We start from the raw sequence: 21,451 nt of genomic DNA, 5'->3' as shown, positions 1-21,451 counted from the left end.
TTGAGATGTACAATTCTACTTTTTGCTTGTCCAAGAAACCAACCTTTTTCCAAGAAGGAAAGCTCCTCCACTTGTGCTCTTTCTATTATCAATATTTCCTGCCCAATCTGCATCAACGAACACCTTTAAATCCAAATTTCCTCCAAGTTTATACCATAATCCATATTCTTCAGTTCCTTTTAAGTATCTCATGATCCTTTTGATTGCCATCATGTGATTTTATTTTGGTTTTGCTGAGAATCTTGCTAGAATTCCTACTACAAGGGTAATGTTTGGTCTTTTGTGCACTACATATTGCAACTTTCTAATCATAGATCTATACAATGTCTGATCCACTTCCTTTGATTCATCATCCTTGGTAAGTTTTAATCTAGTACACATAGGAGTCCCAACTAGTTTGCAGTCTTCCATACCAAACTTCTTTAGTATCTCCTTGATGTATTTAGATTGAGTGATGTAGATACCATTCTTATTCTGTTGAATTTGAAGACCAAAAAAGAATTTGATTTCACCAAAAATTGACATTTCAAATTCCTTATTCATTTGTTCTAAAAATTCTTTGCAAAGATCATCATTTCTTGTGAACAAAGTATCATCTACAAATGTTTCTGCCAAAACAATATTATTATCTAGTCCTTCCTTTATGTACAAACTACTGTTGTCATTAGTTCTTTGAAAACCAATTTGAATAAGATATTTATGCAATCTTTCATACCATGCTCTAAGGGCTTGCTTCAGACCATATAATGCTTTATGCAATTTGCAAACCATGTCCTTCTTGTCTAGATCAACAAAACCTTCAGGCTATTCAATGTAAACCTCTTCATCCAATATGCCATTGAGAAATGTTTACTTGACATCCATTTGATAAAATTTGAATCCTTTGAATGCAACATATGCAAGTAAGATTCTGACACCTTCCAATCTTACAATAGGAGCAAAAGTTTCTCCATAGTCTACACCTTCTTCTTGAGTGTATCCTTTGCATACTAGTCTAGCTTTGTTCCTTGATACCTTACCATCTTCATTTAGTTTGTTTCTGAATACCCACTTTGTTCCAATCAAATTTTTGTCTTTGGGTCTAGGTACAAGAGTCCATGTTTTATTTTTCTCTATCTATTCTATCTCTTCATTCATAGCTTCAATCCAACTCTCATTGTCTAGTGCATCTTTGACATTTCTAGGTTCAAAATCAGCAAGTAAACAAGTGCCTTTCAACTTACTTCTTGTCATTGTTCCTTTTGATTTATCTCCAATGATCTGATTTGGTGCATGATTCTTTCTGACATACTTGGCTAACATGGGCTCCTTGCCTTTTGAATGACTTGCATTGTTATCCTTATGTGTCTCAACTTCTAGTTCTAATTCTGGTTGCTCGGGCTTGGTAGATGCTAACATAGTAGCTTCTATTTGCAACTCAAGTTCTTGCAGCTCGGTAGGTACTGACTCGATTTGAACTTCTTGTGACTCGGTTAATGAAGACTCTAGAGTTGAGAATTATTGATTGATAGGTATACTTGACATTGTATCAGGTTCCATGTAAACAAATCTTTTATAGTCTTTAGGTTCCTTTTTGCTTTCTTCTTCTATTCTTTCTGCAAACTCATCAACTTTCACATGTGCACTTTCTATGACTTTGTGAGTAGATAAGTTCAAACATCTATATGCTTTGCTTTTGCAAGAGTATCCCAAAAATATTCCTTCATCACTTTTTACATCAAATTTACTTTTTCTAGATTCTTTCAAAATGTAACATTTGCTTCCAAATACTTTTAGATAACTTACATTGGGTTTGTAGCCATACCATAACTCATAGGGTGTTTTGAATGAGTCCTTTTTCAGATATACTCAGTTCAAGGTATGAATTACAATGTTGATAGCTTCTTTCCAATATTTGATAGCAATGCCTTTCTCAATCATTAAGGTTCTTGCACAATCCATGATAGATCTATTCCTTCTTTCTGCTATTCCATTTTGTTCAAGAGTTCCAGGTGCTAAAACCTGTCTTTTGATTCCCCTTTCAATGCAAAAGTTTTTGAACTCATGTGAAATGAATTCATCACCTCTGTTAGATCTTAAGCATTTCAGTCTTTTGCCTATTTCCTTTTCTACTTTGGCCAAATACCATTTGAACTTTTTAAATGCTTCTGATTTCTTTCTTAGGTACATGATAGTCATCATTCTTGAATAATCATCAACAAACATAATGAAGAATTTTTCACTAGTATAACTTTCAATGCCAATAGGTCCACACAAATTAGTATGCACAATTTCTAGAACTTCTTCAGTCTGATAGTTTTTGCTTTTAAAACTAGTCTTTTCCATTTTATCAATTTGACAATTCTTGCATAGACCAACCTCAAGTTTCTTTATGTTAGGAATACCTCTTACTTTCTTGAATTTACTGATATTTATTAAGTTTTCAAAGTTTACATGACATAACCTCTTATGCCATAGCCAACTTTCTTCAATTTGAGCAATGAAACATGAACATTCACCAAGTTCAAGATAAAAGAAGTTACCTTTTGTTTGAGTGCCTAATCCAATCAGCTTTCCTTTTCCATCCAACAATCTTGCTTTTCCATGCATAAATTCTACTTTGAATCCATTATTGAGTAGTTGTGCCACACTCAACAAATTATGCTTTAGTCCTTCTACCCAATATGCATTATCACATACAAGTTCTTTGGTTAGTGAGGTTCTTCCTTTTCCTCCTATACAATAAGGTTCACTGTTACCAAATCTTACACTTCCACCATCATAGTCTTCAAAGTATTCAAACTTAGTTTTATCACCAGTCATGTGATGAGAACAACCACTATCTATGATCCATGTATTATTTCTGCTCATATTAGGAATGAGTGCCATTTCTTCATCATTATCAAATTCATCTTTCACAGCAATGTAAACAATTTTATCTTCTTCTTCATCATCATAATCATTAGAATCTTTAGCCATGAAACATGTTTTCTTACCTTTATCCTTGAATGATTTGAAATCTTTCTTGCCATTGTACTTGTGACCTTTCTTCTCATCTTTTTTCTGCTTATTTGGGCACCTAGCTGCAATATGTCCAATTTCTTCACAAGAAAAGTAGATTAGAGGAACCTTACCTTTGTATTTCCCTTTGCCTCTTGAATATTTTCTTGCTAGTAGAGCTTCAACCACTTCAAGATCACTATTTGAACTTTGTTTTGATTCTTTATCACTATCTGATTGCAGATCTTTCATCTTTTTTCATTTTTCTTTGACTGAAAGCTTGGCTTCAAATGCTGATTCAATGTTCTTGATAGCTGGAACATAATTGTCATAGTTGTCTAGCTCAAATGCAGTCAATCTTCCAACTATGGCTTCTAAATTTATTTTATTATTTTCCTCACATCTTCTTTCTTGAATTGCAGAGACTGATTGCATAAATGGGAAGTAGAGTTCTAAGAACTTTACTTATAACTGTCTCATCATTGATATCTCCTCCAGATGTTTTGATTGCACTAAGACATGCTTTAACTCTTTCAACATACTCTAAAATATTTTCATCCTCTCTCATCCTCATTTGATAAAATTGTCCTCTCAAACTTTCTGCTTTGACTCTTCTCACATTATCATCTCCTCCATAGATCTCTTTCAGCTTGTTCCACATTTCAAAGGTAGTTTTGCAATCCTTGATGTCATCAAATTCTTCATAACTTAGAGCAGATCCTATATCTATCATCATGTTGTTGTGTGTTTTCTTTTTAGAAATATCATTGATAGATAATGTACCTAAAGGTTCTTCATATTTTTCATTGAGGCACTTTAGCCCTGTATCACCAATAGAAGCTAGATGAAGCCTCATCAATCCTTTCCATGCTGAGAAGTTGTCCCTATTTAGTCTTGGAATTTCTTTTTTGTAAGACATCCTGATCTTTAGCTTAGATCCTTGAGATCTTTTCCTGTAAGCACCAAAAGCTCAGATACCAATTGTTAGAATTAAAGGTAGAGTAACTAAGAGGGGGGGTGAATTAGTTACTTACAAAAATTAATCCACAGATCCCTTAGAGGTCTAAAAAATCTAGTTACTATTGATATTTGGTAAACATAGAAAAAATGTTGTAACTCGGTAAATGAAACTATTACTTATCTTCAAGCAAACATGCATGCGATTGAAAACAAGATAAACACAAGAGACACCAGATTTAATGTGGAAACCTAGTATGGGAAAAACCACCAAGTAACTAGTCACCAATTTTTCACTCTTCTGAAATGAGCCCTATTAGGAGCCAACCTTGTTAAAGGTTACAATACACACTGTTAGGTGTGACCCTGTTAGAGGATTTAATCGCCCTATTAGGAGTGGCCTTGCTAGAGGTATTTAGAACAATTCAACAGAACTGTCACCTTGTTAGAGGATTTACAAAATGACTGTTAAACCAACTCTATTAAGAGATTTGAAATCACTGCTACAATGGTTAGAAAGAAACAATGAATTGACCTGAACAAGATGCAACTAAATTATCTAACTACAGGTCTCTGTTCAGCATTATTAGATCCTCTTTAATCAAATATAGGTTTTCTGCTCCTCAATGATCTCTGATCATCCTTCCAATTCGCTTCTACAATAATCAGTCTTCATATTACATGAATTCCACACACACTTCCTCTTCATGCTTAGAATTCCCAACTTGACCTCTTAATTATACCATTCGTATTGTCAAGTCAGCCCATTTACATGTTACATTTACCAATAAACCATTCATCAATTAGCTACAAATAGTACTCTAAATGAATAAATGTTATTTCATAAAATAATGAAATCTTTTACTGGCCATCCCTGCTCGGTAAATACTGCTTCCAAAAATTTCCTAAGTTAACCTTCTTAACTTAGTTAACATTGCAATATCCATAAAATCCTTTGGCTATCGAGTTTACTCAGTAAGAACTGAATTCCTTCATGAGATCTCGGTAAGAACTATTTTTGTCACATTTCCTTTGATGATCGAGTGAGCTCAGTATGAACTATTTTTGCCACATTTCCTTTGATGATCAAGTTAACTCGGTAAGAACTGTGTACTCAATAGATACTACAAGTTTTCTTTATTAACCTCCTGGGCTCGATAGATTCTGTCCTTTTGCCTTGCTGACCATCTGAGCTCGGTAGACATTGTGCTTTGTCTTGCTGACCTTCTGAGCTCGGTAGACACTATCCTTTGCCTTGTTGACCTTTTGAGTTCCGTAGACTCTATCTAATGACTGATATGACATTTTTGTGACATCAAAGACAACACAATTGTATCCAATAGAAGAAACAATAATTTAGATATCTCCATTGGATTATTTGAAATCTAATCTTGATCAATTGAAAAGATTTTTTGAGCATTGCAATAGTAAAGAGATAAATCATGCTAATATTAAGGCCAATGTTGAACATCATAATAAGGCTAGCACTAGTGGATCCTCTTTTGATGAGAAATATTTTAAAATTCCTACATTGTTTCAAGAAGAAGAATCTACTATTTTAGCTACCTGCCCAAATCAAAAGACAAATCCTTTTTATATTTGTTTGTTCATCAATGGAAATAGATTGAGTAATTGCATCATAGATTCTAAAGCCTCTGATAATGTGATGCCTACTTCTATTATAAAATCTTTAGGATTCCCATTAACTAAAACTTTTTGGTAGATGCCAAACAAGTGCCATTGCTAGGACAAATTAAAGATGCTCAAGTTGCCCTTGCTGCTCACCCCTCTAAGAGATTGAAACTTACTATTCTAGTAGCAAATATACAAGCTATAGAATGCTCTTGAGTAGTAGTTTTTGCAAAGATATGGGGGGAGAAATAAAATTAGATTGGTCTAGTGCCACTATACAAGTTGGAGACAAAAAGGTGAAGCTAGAACTAGAAGAGAAAGAAAAAATCATCATTTTGAAATTAGATGATCCTAGATCTCAAATATTGTATCATTAAATGTAGTTTGGCAATTATATGTTGTTATCTAGTACCCCTAAGATCTTAGAAGAAAGGTGATCAATTGTGGACCCTGGAATTTGATGGTAGTTGTGAAAATTTTAATTTAGTTGTAGGTATGATGTTGATATCACTTGATGGAGAAATGATTTTTTTTTCTTATAAGTTAGATTTCAAAAACACTAATAATATTGTAGGATATGAAGCTCTACTTCTTGGTATAATGGCAAAAAAACAAAAGAGAGTCAAGATGCTTCAAGCACAAGGAGATGTAGAGTTCGTAGTAAGACAAGTCAAAAATCAATATGCCATGAAGAATTCAAGATTGATAAACTACCATAGTAAGGTGTGGGATGAAATTGAGGGTTTTGATGCCTTCTAAATTACATCAATACTTCGAGAATTCAATTCAAGAGCTGATTTCTTGGCAGTCTCTTCATCATTGCTCTTACCACACCCTGATTTTAAAAATCAAACCTATAAAGTAGAAGTTCTATTTAGGCCTAATGTCCTTGATAATGAGGATTGATGGTAGGTATTTGAAGATGAAAAACAAATACTCAAATTCATTGAAGGGGAAAGTCCTTTTGAATTTTTGTATTATGAAGGAAGCACTAATGCAAAAGGTAATGATTTAGTGGTAGAAGATGAAAATAAGACATGATTTGACATGTTTCAATTGAAAGGTAATAAGATTCCACCTCATTTAATCTCTTTAGAGAAACTCTTTGAGAGGCATGATCCATATATAAAGAGAGAAAGAGATAAGAAGGGAAAGACATGTGGTGAATTTGATGGAATCAATATATGGACAAAAATTAACCCCAATATGATAAACATAGGAAAATATTGCACACCAGAAGAGAGGGTAGAGATCAAGAAATTACTCATTAAATTTTAGGATTTTTTTGCTTGGAGTTATCAAGATCTAAAGAATTTCATGAGTGGGAATTTCAAACATGAAATCCCTCTTAAATTAGATGCAACACCATTTTGGTAGAAGCAAAGAAATTATACTCCTATAGTTGAAGGGGCAATCTTCAAGGAAATTGGCAAAATGTTGTAGGCCAGGATTGTATACTGTATTCATCATTCCACTTGGGTGGCTAATATTGTACCAGTGAGGAAAAATAATGAAGAAATAAGAATTTTTGTAGATTTCAAAAACTTAAATCAATTCTCATTGAAATGTAATTTTTCTCTTCCTAATATGGATCATCTTTTATAGATTGTTGTGGGATAAGAGATGATGTCCATGTTGGATGGATTTTCATGATACCATCAAATTTAGGTAAATGAAGTAGATTAGTTCAAGACTACATTTACCATACCATGGGGTACATTTGCATACAATAGAATGCCTTTTGGCTTAATCAATGCAAGAGAAACTTTTCAACATGGAATGAATTTGGCTTTCGAAGGTTTTAAAGATAGAATTATCGTCATATATCTTGATGATTTGACAATCTTTTCTACAAAGAGAAAAGATCATATCAGGGATCTAGAAAAGGTGTTACAAAGATGTAAAGAGAATGGTAACTCCCTAAACCCAAAGAAATCAATATTTTGTGTTACAGAAGGCAAGTTGCTTAGTCATAGTGTATCTCAAGAAGGATTGGATATTGATCCAAATAGGGTTAAAGCCATTCAGTAATTAAGTCTACTATTGAGTAAAACTAGAGCAAAGTCCTTCTTTGGCTAGGTAAATTTCTTGATAAGATTTGTTCCTAATTGTTTGAAATAGTTAAATTTATAGTTGATATGATAAAAGGAAATAAAACTTTCAAATGGAGTGATGTTGGGAAAAAGGCCTTTGAAGATATCAAGGATGCCATTGCCAAAGCCCCTATGCTTGTTTATCCTGACTAAACCAAAGAGTTCATTATCTACTATTATGCTTCAGAGCATATTATGTTAGCTATATTGATGCAATAAAATAAAGAGAGAATACAAGTTCTAATTGCTTTCATGAATATACCATTGAAAATTCAAGAATTGAGATACTCTCAAATGGAAAAACATGCATATGCAATGGTGAGAGCCCTCAAGAATTTCATATTTTATGTGTTGCATTCTTATTCAATAATATATGTGCTAGATCCTATTATGAAAAGTATTTTGACACAACAAGATATTGGTTGCAATAATAGAGGAGTGTGGATAGCCAAAGTTTAAGAATGTGATATAGAGATTAATCCAACCAAACTTGTAAGAGGGAATGCACTTTGTAAAGCCTTGCTAGAGAACCAAAAATTCAAGTAAGAAGATATGCCAAAAGTTCTTATGGTAATTCTTCAGGATCCCTGGTTCTCAAACATTTCTTATTTTATAACATATGGTGAATGCCCTGATAGATTAACTACTAAGAAAAGGAGAGATCTAAAAACTAAAACCTTGAAATATGTAATTCATGATGATGTCTTGTATAAGAGAGCTATTGATGGAACATTTCTAAGACGTGTGGATAAGGAACATTAGGTGAAGTTGTTAAGATCTTTTCATGATGAAGCATGTGTAGGACATTCTTCTAGTGATGTCATTGCATTCAAAATTTTGAGACAATGTTATTATTGGCCTAGTATGTTTAAAGATGCATATAAGCGGGTGACTAATTGTGAAAAATGCAAGATGTTTACTGGTAAACCTCAACTAGTTGCCTTACCTCTTAGGCCACTAGTAATTGAAGCTCCTTTCCATTAATGGGGTTAAGATCTTATAGGGCCAATTAATCCTCTCTCTAGTTAAGGAAATTCATACATACTCATTGCCACATATTATTTTAGGAAATGGGTAGAGGAAAATCCAAATAAGAAAACTTCCTCACAAGTGGTATATGAATTTATCAAAGAACATATTCTAGTAAGGTTTGGAGTTCCTATGAAATTAGTAATGGGTAATACATCTTACTTTTCCTCCTCATAAATCATTACATTTTTCTATGATAATGGTAATCAATTTGGTCATTCCTCTTATTATTTCCCTCAAGGAAGTGGACAAGCTAAGTCCAGTAAAAAGAACCTAATTAATATTATGAAGAAATTGGTCTTAGATAATTAGAAAGGTTGGCACAAGAAGATTCATGATGTTTTATTGGATGATAGGACTACACCTAAAAGAGCTATAGTTATTTCACCATTTGAATTAATCTATGTAGTGGAAGCTAATTTTCCATTACATTTAGAACTTGTTGCATGTAAATTAAAGACTATCATTGAAGAAGATGTTTTCAAAGATGGATTAGAATAGAGAATCATGTATCTCACCAAACTCCAAGAAGAAAGAGAAGAGATGGTTGAAAAAATTATTAAACATCAAGGAAGTATAAAGAAATTTTTTGATAAAAGGGCAAGGCCTAGAAATTTTATGGAAGGTGATTTGGTGTTGTTATGGGATAAGAGACATGAGCCAAGAGGTATGCATTCCAAGTTTCAATCCTTATGGAAAGGGATTTTTCAAATTATTGAAATGAATCAAAATAATTACTTCGAGTTGCAATATCCCATAGGGGAAACCCTGTCATGTTCTTATAATGGGTAGGATATGAAGTTGTATCAAATGCAATATTGAAACCAGGTAACCTCTGTATAGTAGCTAGATAGGTAGGTTTTCCTTTTTCTCTTTTTTCTTAGTTTAGTTGCTTGTTTTCCTTAGGTAGTTCCTTGATACTTTCTTAGTTTAGCCTATTCTTTTTGTTTACAAGTTGTCATCTTTTTCTGGAACTAGAGATTTCTTGGATTCTTTCAAGAATTATCATGCTTAAATCCCTAGTCAGAGCCAACTATGTCCTAAGTTTCAATCCATATTCTTTTTCCTTTATGGTTTAAAGTTAAGTAAGTGTCAATGTTGAGTCTAAGTATAGATTTTCCATAGGATGGCCTTTCTTCTCATCTTCCCTTTCAAATAACTTGATGCGAGAAATCATATGAGAAATACATTGATTCTTAGCTGTGTGATTAGGTTTGGGAGGGTTTGTTATGCATTTTCCTGATGAGAAGAAGGTTTTAATATCTCTAATGATTCATATTCTTTATTCCTAATGATTTTTAATACAATATTCATGTTGAGAAGTAATTCTTTATGAAAGCATTTCTTTATCTCTAAAAGTTTCTAACTCCATGATCAAAGATCTATATCTAGAGAAGGATACATTTTCATAGATATATATAGAGAAAATGTACAAGAGAAAATTGAAGACTAAAGTTGAAGATTGACATAAAAATCATGAGAATAGCTTATAATCAAGTTTAATTTAATTCAAAATAGAATGAATGCTTAAAAATGTAGAAATGGCAAAAGAAACCAGTCAAAGGTGAAATGAGTTCTTTTGAAAATAAAAATTGACGACTTAGATGCAAATCATAATAAACTATATGGTGGAGAAAAGTCAAATTAATGAAAAATTACATGTCATTGGACAATTGACAAGTCAAATAGTTTAAAGAAAGACTATAGGTCATGTATGTTCTTAACCACCCGATCAAAATAGATTTATGATTCTTGTTGTGTCGCTATAAAAAGTTGGGTGATCTTTAAGTAAAGAGATATAGCGATGGAATAACACGTGTTTCAAAGGGACCATTACAGAATAAAAATAAGTCAAAGTTAGATACTCCATGCAATGAAGTGATGCCACATGTATGCTGTGATGTACCTAGTTGGAAAGGTGGATGCACACTATGAAACAAAGAGACGTAATGTCAATTTATTACCACCATCAAATTAAGATGGATCCATCATTGTCACTATCTCACTATAAAAAGTTGCTCATGTTGGATACAATTGATTAATTGTGTGTTGTCTTTGATGTTACACAAATGTCATAATCATTATTAGTCAGTATATGCTGAGCTCACTCGAGTAGTGAAGATAGTTCTCAAAGTCTATTGAGTGTTCCTATTTTTGCCTAATTTAGAAGGTAGTGTCTACCAAATTCACTCGGGCATCAAAGGAAATGATGCAAAAAGTGATTGTTAATCGAGCTCACTCAGTTAATGAAAGAAAGTTGGATGGAACCAGTGCTAACTGAGCTCACTCAGTTGCCAAAGGATTTTGCAGCTTTCATTGGTTAACAAAGGAAATTATTTCTAAGTTAGTGTCTACCAAGTTAGGTTGGCTAATGAAGGATTTTCTTATTTTGATATATTAAGCTTTATTAATTTATCTATTGATTCCAACCAACTATGGTGATGAATATTAATCATTCTAAGTTATATTTGAGCTGACTTAATAAAGTGGAAGATATAAGTATAAGGTCAAGTTGTGATTTCAGAGTGTGCAAGGCATGAAGATGTTATCGAATATTTAATGATGAGAAGAGGAAGTGAATTTGAAGGATAAGAAAAATATCCTTGGGGAACAACAAAACTATATTTGAGCTAGAATAGAGATCTATAATCAAAAAATTAGTTGCATTAAAATCAAGTAATCTCATTGTTAATCTCTAGCCATTGTAGTAGTGATCTAAATCTCTTAACAGAGTTGGCTTAACAACTATTTGCAAATCCTCTAACAAGGTGACAATTCTATTGAATTGTCTCAAGACCTCTGACAAGGTCACACCTAATAGGGTGATTAAATCCTCTAACAGGATCACATCTAATAGTGTGTTTTCTAACCTTTAACAGGGTTGGCTCCTAATAGGGCTCACTTTAGAAGACTGAAAAATAGTAATTAGTTGCAATTGGTGGTTTTCCCAAATTGGGTTTCCAAGTTAAATCCTGGTGTCATATTTGTTCATGTTATTTTCTTTTATATGTTTGCAATTCAATTAAAGTAATGATAATCATAGACAACATTTAAAAGTTTATATATATTAAGAATTTATTGAGCTAATTCAATCATTACCGAGTTACAAAATTTATGTGTATTTATTGAGCTTTAGTAGTATTCAATTTTTTAGTTTACATTTTTGTACTAACATCTAAGGGATCTCGAATTTATTTTAGTAGTAATTGATTCAACCCTCTACTCTTAGTTACTCCTCTTATATATCCAACAATTGGTATCAAATATTTTGGTGCTTGTAGAGAAGGTTTCAAGGACCTAAGCTAAAGATTAGGATGTCTTACAAAAGAGAGATTCCCAAGCCGAATAAAGATAATTTTGCAGCATGGCCAAGACTTATGAGGTTACATATAGCTACCATCAGTGATCTAGGTTGCAAGTATCTTGATGTTGAATGCAAGACTCCCACTAGAACATTATCAGTTGAAGATATTACTGAAATGAAGAATCATAATATCATGATGATTGATAGTGCATCTACTCTCAATTATGCTAAATTTGATGAGGTAAAGGATTGCAAAATTGCTCATCCAATGTGGACCAAACTAAAAGATATCTATGGAGGAGATGACAATGTAAGAAGAGCCAAAGCAAAAAGTCTTAGAGGATAATTTGATCAAATGAAAATGAGAGAAGATGAAAATATTGTAAAATATGTGGAAAGAATCAAGGCCAGTGTAAGTGTAATCAAAGCATCTAGAGGAAACATTAAGGAGGAAACTATTGTAAGTAAAGTGATCAGAAATCTTCTTCCTATTTATGCAATTAGCGTGTCTACTATTCAAAAAATGAGATGTGATCCAAATAACAAACTAGACTTGGATGCTCTAGTAGGAAGACTGATGACTTTTGAACTAGACAACTATGATAACTATGTTCTTGCTTCACAGAATATTGAATCTACATTTAAAGCTAAACTCTTACTCAAGAAGTGAAGAATCAAGAACACCAAAAGAAAGTTTAGATAGTGATCTTGAAGTTTTTGAAGCCCTACTTGCAAGAAAATACTCCAAAGGAAGAGGAAAGTACAAAGTTAAAGTTCCTCTGATTTTTTTTTCTTATGAAGAAGTTGGTCACATTTTTGCTAGGTGTCCAAATAATAAAATCAAGGATGAGAAGAAAAGAAATAAGCATAAAAGCAAGGACAAAGGTAATAAATCTTGTTTTATAGCTAAAGATTCTAATAATATTGAAGATGAAATAGTATATATTGCTGTAAAAGATGAATTTGATGATGAAGGAGATAAGATGACACTTATCTCTCATGTTAGAAAACATGATATATGGATTATTGATAGTAGCTTCTCATGTCATATTATTGGTGACAAAACAAAATTTGAACACATGGAATATTATGATGGAGATAGTGTGAGATTCGGAAACAATGAACTTTGTAACATAAAATGAAAAGGATGTATTTCATTGACTAAAGAACTTATATGTGATAATGTTTATTGGGTTGAAGACTAAAGAATAATCTACTGAGTGTGGCGTAGTTGAATAACATTGGATTCAAGGTAGAGTTCATGAATGGTCAAGCCAAACTACTGGATGGAAAAGGAAATTTGGTTAGATCTGGCAAGCAAAAAAAAGATAATCTATTTTATCTTGATCTCAGTGATTGTTCATGTTTTATTACTCAAATAGAAGAAAGTTGGTTATGGTACAAAAGGCTATGTCATGTGAATTTTGATAATATAGTTAGGATAAGAAAACATAGAAGAGTAAGAGGTATTCCTAGTTTGAAGAAGCCTAACATGGGTCTATGCAAGAACTGCCAAATTGGTAAGATAGGAAAGACTAGCTTCAAAAGAAAAAACTATCAGTTAGAAAAAGTTTTGTAAATTATGACTATTCTAGAATTATGATAGTAATGTATCTAAAAGATAAATCAAAAGCCTTTCAAAAATTCAAGTGGTATTTGGTAAGAGTAGAAAATAAAATTGGAAAGAGGTTGAAATGCTTAAGATTAGGTAGAGGTGGTGAATTCATCTCCCATGAATTCAATAATTTCTGCATTCAAAGAGGAATTAAAAGACAAGTATCAGCCCTTGGTACACCACAACATAATGGTATAGCTAAAAGAAGAAATAGATCTATCATGGATTGTACAAGAACCCTGATGACTGAAAAGAAGGTTGCTCTCAAATACTAGAAGGAAGCTATTAGCACTACAGTTTATACCTTGAACAAAGTTCAATTGAAGAAAGATTCAAACAAAACACCTTATCAGCTATGCTATGGCTACAAACCTAATGTAAGTTATTTGAAAGTATTTGGTAGAAAATGTTATATATTGAAAGAATCTAGAAAAGGAAAATTTGCTGTAAAATGTGATGAAGGCTTATTTCTAGGATACTACTATAGAAGTAAAGAATATAGATGTTTGAATTTGTCTACTCAAAAAAATATAGAAAGTGCACATGTTAGAATTGATGAGTTTGTAGAAAAGAGTGAAGAAGAAAACAACAAGGAGCCAAAAAATTACAAAAGATTTGTATACTATGAACCTGATACCCTGCCAAATCTATCTAAGAGAAAAGAAGCTTCATCTCCCAAGTCCCTAGAAACCCCAATGGTTACTAAGTTGTAGATAGTACAACTTGAGTTATGACCGGAAGGACCCAAGTCATGATCAAAGGCTATCAAGCTAGTTCAAACTGAGCCGAATGGACCCAAGTCATAGACAAAAGGACCCAAACTAAAATTCAAGATGAAGATGGTGGAACTCAGTCAAAAATCAAAGAGCCTATGTTAGCAAGATATGTCAAAAAGCATCATGCACCTAATTAGATCATTGGAGACAAATCAGATAGAACAATGACAAGAGGCAAATTAAAAGGTACATGTTTACTTGTTGAATTTGAACCTAGAAGTGTCAAGGATGCTCTAGAAAATGAAAGTTGTATTGAAGCAATGAATGAAGAACTATAATAGATAGAAAAGAACAAAACTTGAACTCTTGTTCCTAGACCCAAGGATAAAAATGTAACTAGTACAAAGTGGGTATTCAGAAATAAGCTAAATGAAGATGGAAAAGTGTCAAGAAAAAAAGCAAGATTGGTCTGCAAAGGTTATTCTCAAGAAGAAGGTATTGACTATGGTGAGAATTTTTCTCTTATGCAAGACTAGAAGGTGTTAGAAAATTAGTAGCATATGTAACACATAGAGGATTTAAAGTATATCAGATGGATGTCAAATCAACATTATTGAATGGAATTCTTGATGAAGAAGTTTACATTGAAAAATTAGAAGGTTTTGTAGATCCTAACAAAAGAGACATCATTTTCAAGTTGCACAAATCATTATATGGTCTCAAGAAAGCTCTCATAGCTTGGTATGAAATACTTCATAATTGCTTGGTGCAGATTGGTTTTCAAAGAAAAAATGATAATAGTAGTTTGTATATCAAGGAAGGACTAGACAATAAGATTGTGTTGGTAGAAATATTTGTTGATGATACTCTATTTATAGGAAATGATGACTTGTACAAAGAATTTTTAGAAGAAATGAGTAAAGAATTTGAGATGTCCATGTTTGGTGAGATAAAATTCTTTGTTGGATTGCATATATAGTAGAACAAAAATGGTATCTACATCACTCAATCTAAGTATATCAAGGAGATACTGAAGAAATTTGGAAAGGAAGATTCAAGAATATTTGGAACCCCTATGTCTACTGAACATAAGCTCTCCAAAAATGATGATTCCAAAGAAGTAGATCAGACCACATATAGATCAACAATTGGAAAATTGTAGTATGTAGTACACACAAGGCCTAATATTGCTCTAGCAATTAGAATAGTGGCAAGATTCTCATCAAATCCTAGAGAAAACCATATAATGGCAATCAAGAGAATCATGAGATATTTGAAAGTTACTGAAAACTATGGTTTATGGTATAAACTTGGAGGCAATTTGTACTTGAAAGTATTTACTGATGTTGATTGGGCAAGAAGTTTTGATGACAGGAAAAACATTACTGGTGGAGGATTTTTTCTTGGTAAAAGACTAGTATCTTGGACAAGCAAGAAGTAAAATTGTACATCTCAATCCACAATAGAGGCTAAATATGTGGCAGCAATAGTCAATTGTTCTAACATTGTTTGGTTCAAACAATTGTTGAAAGGAATCAAGGTAGAAATCAAAGATCCAATAGTCACATATTGTGATAACACTAGTACAATCAATATGTCAAAGAATCTAATATTGCATTCCAAAACAAAGCACATTTCTATAAAATATCACTTCTTAAGAGAATTAGTATAGGATAAAGAAGTTAGATTGGAATATGTGAATACAAAAGAATAGATTGCAGACATATTCACAAAGCCATTACCTAAGGATGCATTCCTATATCTAAGAGGTAAGCTAGGGGTCATTCCCCTATCTAAAATTTACTAAGTTAAATTTAGTGATGCATCAACCAGAACCTATTGAAGATCAATTAGTTGATGCAGAATTAGCAAAGGAAATATTGAAAATGAATCAGTACTTAAGGTACATTGGTATTTAGAGAATTATTGTCTTTAGAATGTGTTGTCAAAGAGGGAGAAGTTTACTATCATATCTCTGAGAAATTTTTCAAACCAGAATAAAGTAAGGAACCTAAGAAGGAGAATTTTTCCAAAGAAGAAGTTTTCTAAAAGAGGGAGAAAGTTTTGAATGAACTTGGTAGCAGTTGTTGCAAACAAAATCTAGTGGAAGTAAGAGCTCATACTTACAGAGGGAGTTCTCAAGGCTTAATACAAAGTTCCACTATGCTATGACACATTGTGTTGCCATCAATGCCAAAGAGGGAGATTGTTGGATACAATTAATAAATTGTCTATTGTCTTTGATGTTACAAAAATGTCATAATAATTAACAATCAGTATATGCCAAGCTCACTTGGGCAGTGGAGATAGTTCTCAGTGCCTACTGAGTGTTCCTATGTTTTCCTAGTTTAGAAAGAAGTGTCTATCAAGTTCACTCGAGTATCAAAGGAAATGATGCAGAAAGTGAGTGTTAACCGAGCTCACTTGGTTAATCAAGAAAACTTGGATGGAATGAGTACTAACCAAGCTCACATGATTGCCAAAGGATTTTCACAAGTTTTTAGTTTTAACCGAGCTTTTTTTGGTTAACAAAGGAAATCATTTCTGAGTCAGTGTCTACCAAGTTGGGTTAACTAATGAAGGATTTTCTTATTTTTTCATATTAAGAATAATTGATTTATCCATTGATTCTAGTTGACTAAGGTGATGGATATTAATTATTCTAAGTTATACTTGAGCTGAATTGACTAAGGAGAAGATACAAGTATAAGGTCAAGTTGTGATTTCAAAGTGTGCAAGGCATGAAGATGCTATTGAAGATTTAATGATGAGAAGAGCAAGCAAATTTGAAAGATAAGAAGAATATCCTTGTGGAGTAGCAAAGCTATATTCGATTAGGAAGGATCAAGTACAAGCCAAAATAGAGATCTATAATCAACAAATTAGTTGCATTCAAATCAAGTCATCTCATTGTTACTCTCTAACCATTGTAGCAATGATCTAAATATCTCAACAAAGTTGGCTTAATAGCTATTTTTTGATCCTTTAAGAAGGTGGCAGTTCTATTGAATTGTCTCAAGACCTCTAACAAGGCTACTCTTAATAGGGTGATTAAATCCTCTATTAGGTTCACACCTAATAGTGTGTTTTGTAACCTTTAACAAGGCTGGCTCCTAGTAGGACTCACTTCAGAAGATTGAAAAATAGTAACTAGTTGCAATTGGTGGTTTTTCCTAAATTATATTTCCATGTTAAATCTTGATGTCATATGTGTTCATGTTGCATTTACAGAGCTAATTCAGTCATTAGCAAGTTACAAAATTTTATGTGTATTTACCAAGCTTTAATAGTATTCAGTTTTTTAGTTTGCATTTTTGTACTGACATCCAAGGGATTTGGGATTTATTTTAGTAGTAATTGATTCACCCCTCCCCTCTTAGTTACTACTCTTATATTTCCAATAGCTCAACTGTTATTCTATGTGACAAAGTGACAATCCAACATGTGTACAAGGAGGGATATGTGGTGGAAACTATAAAGGAAAGTCTCAATGTTTAAAATCATGATCATTGATCTAACATCGATGGTTAGAATTTAAAAATGTAGTGATTGTTGGAATATGAAATAAGTAGTTTGGCATGACATAATAAAAATAAAAGAAATAATGATTTTCCATAGCATTTTCTGAAGATTGCAAGAAGCTAAATGGTCATTGTGTGTTTTAGAAACATAATGGATTTAGAATTAGCAGTGGAGAAGATGCCATGTGTTCATATGAATAGACAATTTAATATTTGATTTTCTTTTTATTCTATGACTATTTCTTTGTGAGAATTAAGAAATGATAGAGAATTATAAATGTAACTTCATTTAACATAATATAGGTCAACAAACTTGAAAGGGAATGCTTCTGTAATTCCATTTACAGTATTCTCTTTCCATGTTTTGTAGTCCATGCATTAGATTGCTTTACACTTAGAGTTGAAAAAATAATTGTGATTGATCCTGTAAATAATCAAATGGATTCCACTTTGTCTTGATATTTTTAGTACAATAATCCCATTTACTGCTTCATATATGGTTATGTTTCTTAACTTGATAGTTTCATAAATGTTACACATTTCATTGGGAATTAAAGGATAATTTATTTGAATCTATTGCATACTTGTTGAATTCCATTTCACTCAAGGCTAATAGCCAAATAAATTCCACTTTCCCTTGTATGTATAATCCTTTCTTTCCTACTTCTACATTTAGATGAGTAATTTGCATTTAGAATAGAATTAGAAGTTAGAAAATATGAAGATAATCTACTACAATCATTCCATTGAGTGTGATAGGTTTTTCATATACATCTTGCCTAAGCTATTTGTGCCTACGAACAACTTGGTAATCCTTTACTTCTATCAGGTTAAGAGCTTATAATATCAAGAATTCTTGATCACATAAAGATATATTCATTGCATATTATTGCAAGAATCATAAAGATATAAACATCCTTTTGTTTCTTCAAACATTGGGTATCAAAGAGTCAAGATTATCAAATATAATAGGAGAACAAATTTTTAACCAACAACTATAAAAATAGAAAATACAAAAAAACATATCTCTTTTTATGTTTACTTTTTGAGACAACAAGCAGATTGGATATCTTATCTGAAATTGGTTAGAACCAAAAAAATGCCTCCATTAAATATAAAAATTTATCTTCAACTAAGCAGATTCTATTAGGTCAGAAGATTGCCAAAAACCTTGGAGTTGATCCTATTGGGATTTAAAAATGCATCCCTAATTTTGAGCACCATTCTAAAAATTGATCCCTATGAGTGTTTTTAATGTATGTATACCTAGTTGTCCTCTTGAGGCCTAAGAGGTCTTTATGTTTCTAACACCTTGAATTCAGTATATCCATGCATCCCATGAAGATAAATTTCCATTCTTAGTCATTCTATAAAGTTTCATTTTGAGCAATGTTCAAATTTGCATTTTTGCTAAGTGTCAAAGAGTGATAGGAAACCTAGTTTGTATTTGAATATCTAGCACCCAATAATGTTTCATGACTCACCACTTTGGGAGTGTTTAGTACACATATAAAAAAAGTTATGTTTTAGTTTTTGATTCATTTTGATATGTTTTTTGTAGGTTTGAATCCCTCAAAGTCAGTTGTTTATTTTTTTCATGTTGATGCAAATTGTTCAAAATTTTTGGAGGTCCTATTTGAGCAGTTGTAACTCTAACCCAGTTGGTTGAAATGAGATAATTGTTTTTGCATTACATTCTAGAGCTTAGAGAATTGATATTTTTTAGATTTGAGCTTATGAAAAATCCATTTTACTTGTTTTCAAATGTGATTCCAAATGCAATTTCTAAAGTTTTACTGGTGTCAAGAAATGCAGATTGATCAGTACCCCTGTTCAGGATGTCATAACTCTAAATTCATGATTACCTAAACCAAATGGATTATACTATTGTGTTCTACTCTAAAAATTCTTTAAGTATGCTAGTTTCCAAGTCTTGATAAATCCATCTGCACACTTTCCTAGGTCCCATCCATTTGTGAAAATCATAGTTCTACTATTGTTCCTAGTTTTACAAATCCAAGTAGCCCACTTTGACTGCTCACCAAATGAACCTAGCTAGTTATCATGAGCCCAAATCCCAAATTAATATTCTCTTCATGAAATTGAACTAATAATCCAATTTTCAAGCCCTCAAGTGTTAGTTTGACCTATTTTCAAAGCCAAAACTGAATGTGATTTATTATTTTCTAACATGTTTTCTTGCAGGCAGTTTCACAAAGATAATTTTGACAGTCAATATATTTTGACCCAGGTGTCATCATGAAACAAAATATAATGGTCTACAAGAGTGTGGGCCAAAGAATTAGTGTGTCAAATCCTAAGGCTCAGTCATGTGTTTTTGTCAGTTTTTAAAGCCAGTTCCAGAGGCTTCTGGGTAGAAAAGTCATAGTTTGTAGAAAATGGTACAATGAATTTTAATTGATATTTCAATGATGGATTTTGATTTTTATCAGTACCAAGTGTTCAATGAGTTAGTTTGAGATTTTAGGTGTTCCAATTTGAATTTTTTTTAGCCAGACCCACTCTAGGGCTTAACTTACTTCATCAAAAGGATGTAACACAAGAGTAAACTATCTTTTTCTTAGTATGCATAGGGCACAATCCTTGTCATTTTTTTTTCATCTTGGTGATAGAAATAAGTGTAGTTCAAAGTAGAGATATGCATCTATAGTGTATTGAAATCATAGAGGTGAGGGGAAATGCTATTAACTTGCTTTGATTATTAAAAGACATGGTCTGAGTTCTCTCACCATCTTTTTTGTGTTTTGATCAAGGAGAGAAATTTTTTGATTACTAGGTCTGATCCCAAGACTTTTTCTAATGAAGGTTGAGAGTCAACCATGTAGCAATCCCATGCATGAGATTTTTTGAATGTGAGATGTGCCTTTTTTCGTGGAATTTACTATGCAACCCAACATCATCATCCCTAATCACTTCAATGCCAGATTAGTTGTTTTAAAGAAATGATAAATTTCAAATTAGAATTTCTACTCCGAAGTTTGAGTTCAAATTTTTTCCCTTTTGGGATGACAGTGATCAAAGGCATAAAAAAACCATCATTTTTGAGTTCTATTCAAGATTAGTGTAAGCCACCCACTGTGCTAGCATGGAGGAAAAAAGAGATTCCAAGTGGCATATTTTCATCCACATTGAACCATTTTGTTTTATATGGTAGGTTTTAGTGCTAAGAAGCCCTAGAATTAGGAATAGGATTGAGTAGAAGGAGAGTATAAAATGAATCAAACCAGCTGGTGTTGAATCTTTCAAATATTAACATTATAATGGTGGCTATTATTGTCTAAGGAAGAATCTTTGAAAGCTACTTTGACTGCCAAAAATGACTCCTTTAATATAATTATACCACTTCTAATTAAAAATAAAAAAAGGAACATATTTTTAAAGAGGAATTTGTGGCTATGAAGAGAGAGAAGGAAGAGAAAATGGTATGTGGATGGACGGAGCTTGTCCCTTGCCCCAATGGGAAAAGGAGACACAACGCTAGAATAAACGATCCTTGGTAGAAGGGGTACTCAACATTTTCATTGAATAAATGGAGGTGATTCTAGAAGATGTTAGTATGTCCCTATTTTGATTTTTTATAGTGA

The sequence above is a fragment of the Cupressus sempervirens genome, chromosome 4 (genome assembly GCF_028749045.1).
Source record: "Cupressus sempervirens isolate cs-2001-9-10 chromosome 4, ASM2874904v1, whole genome shotgun sequence".
Taxonomy (NCBI): Eukaryota; Viridiplantae; Streptophyta; class Pinopsida; order Cupressales; family Cupressaceae; genus Cupressus; species Cupressus sempervirens.
The sequence above is the reverse complement of the archived record's forward strand: the minus strand, read 5'-3'. Positions refer to the sequence as shown.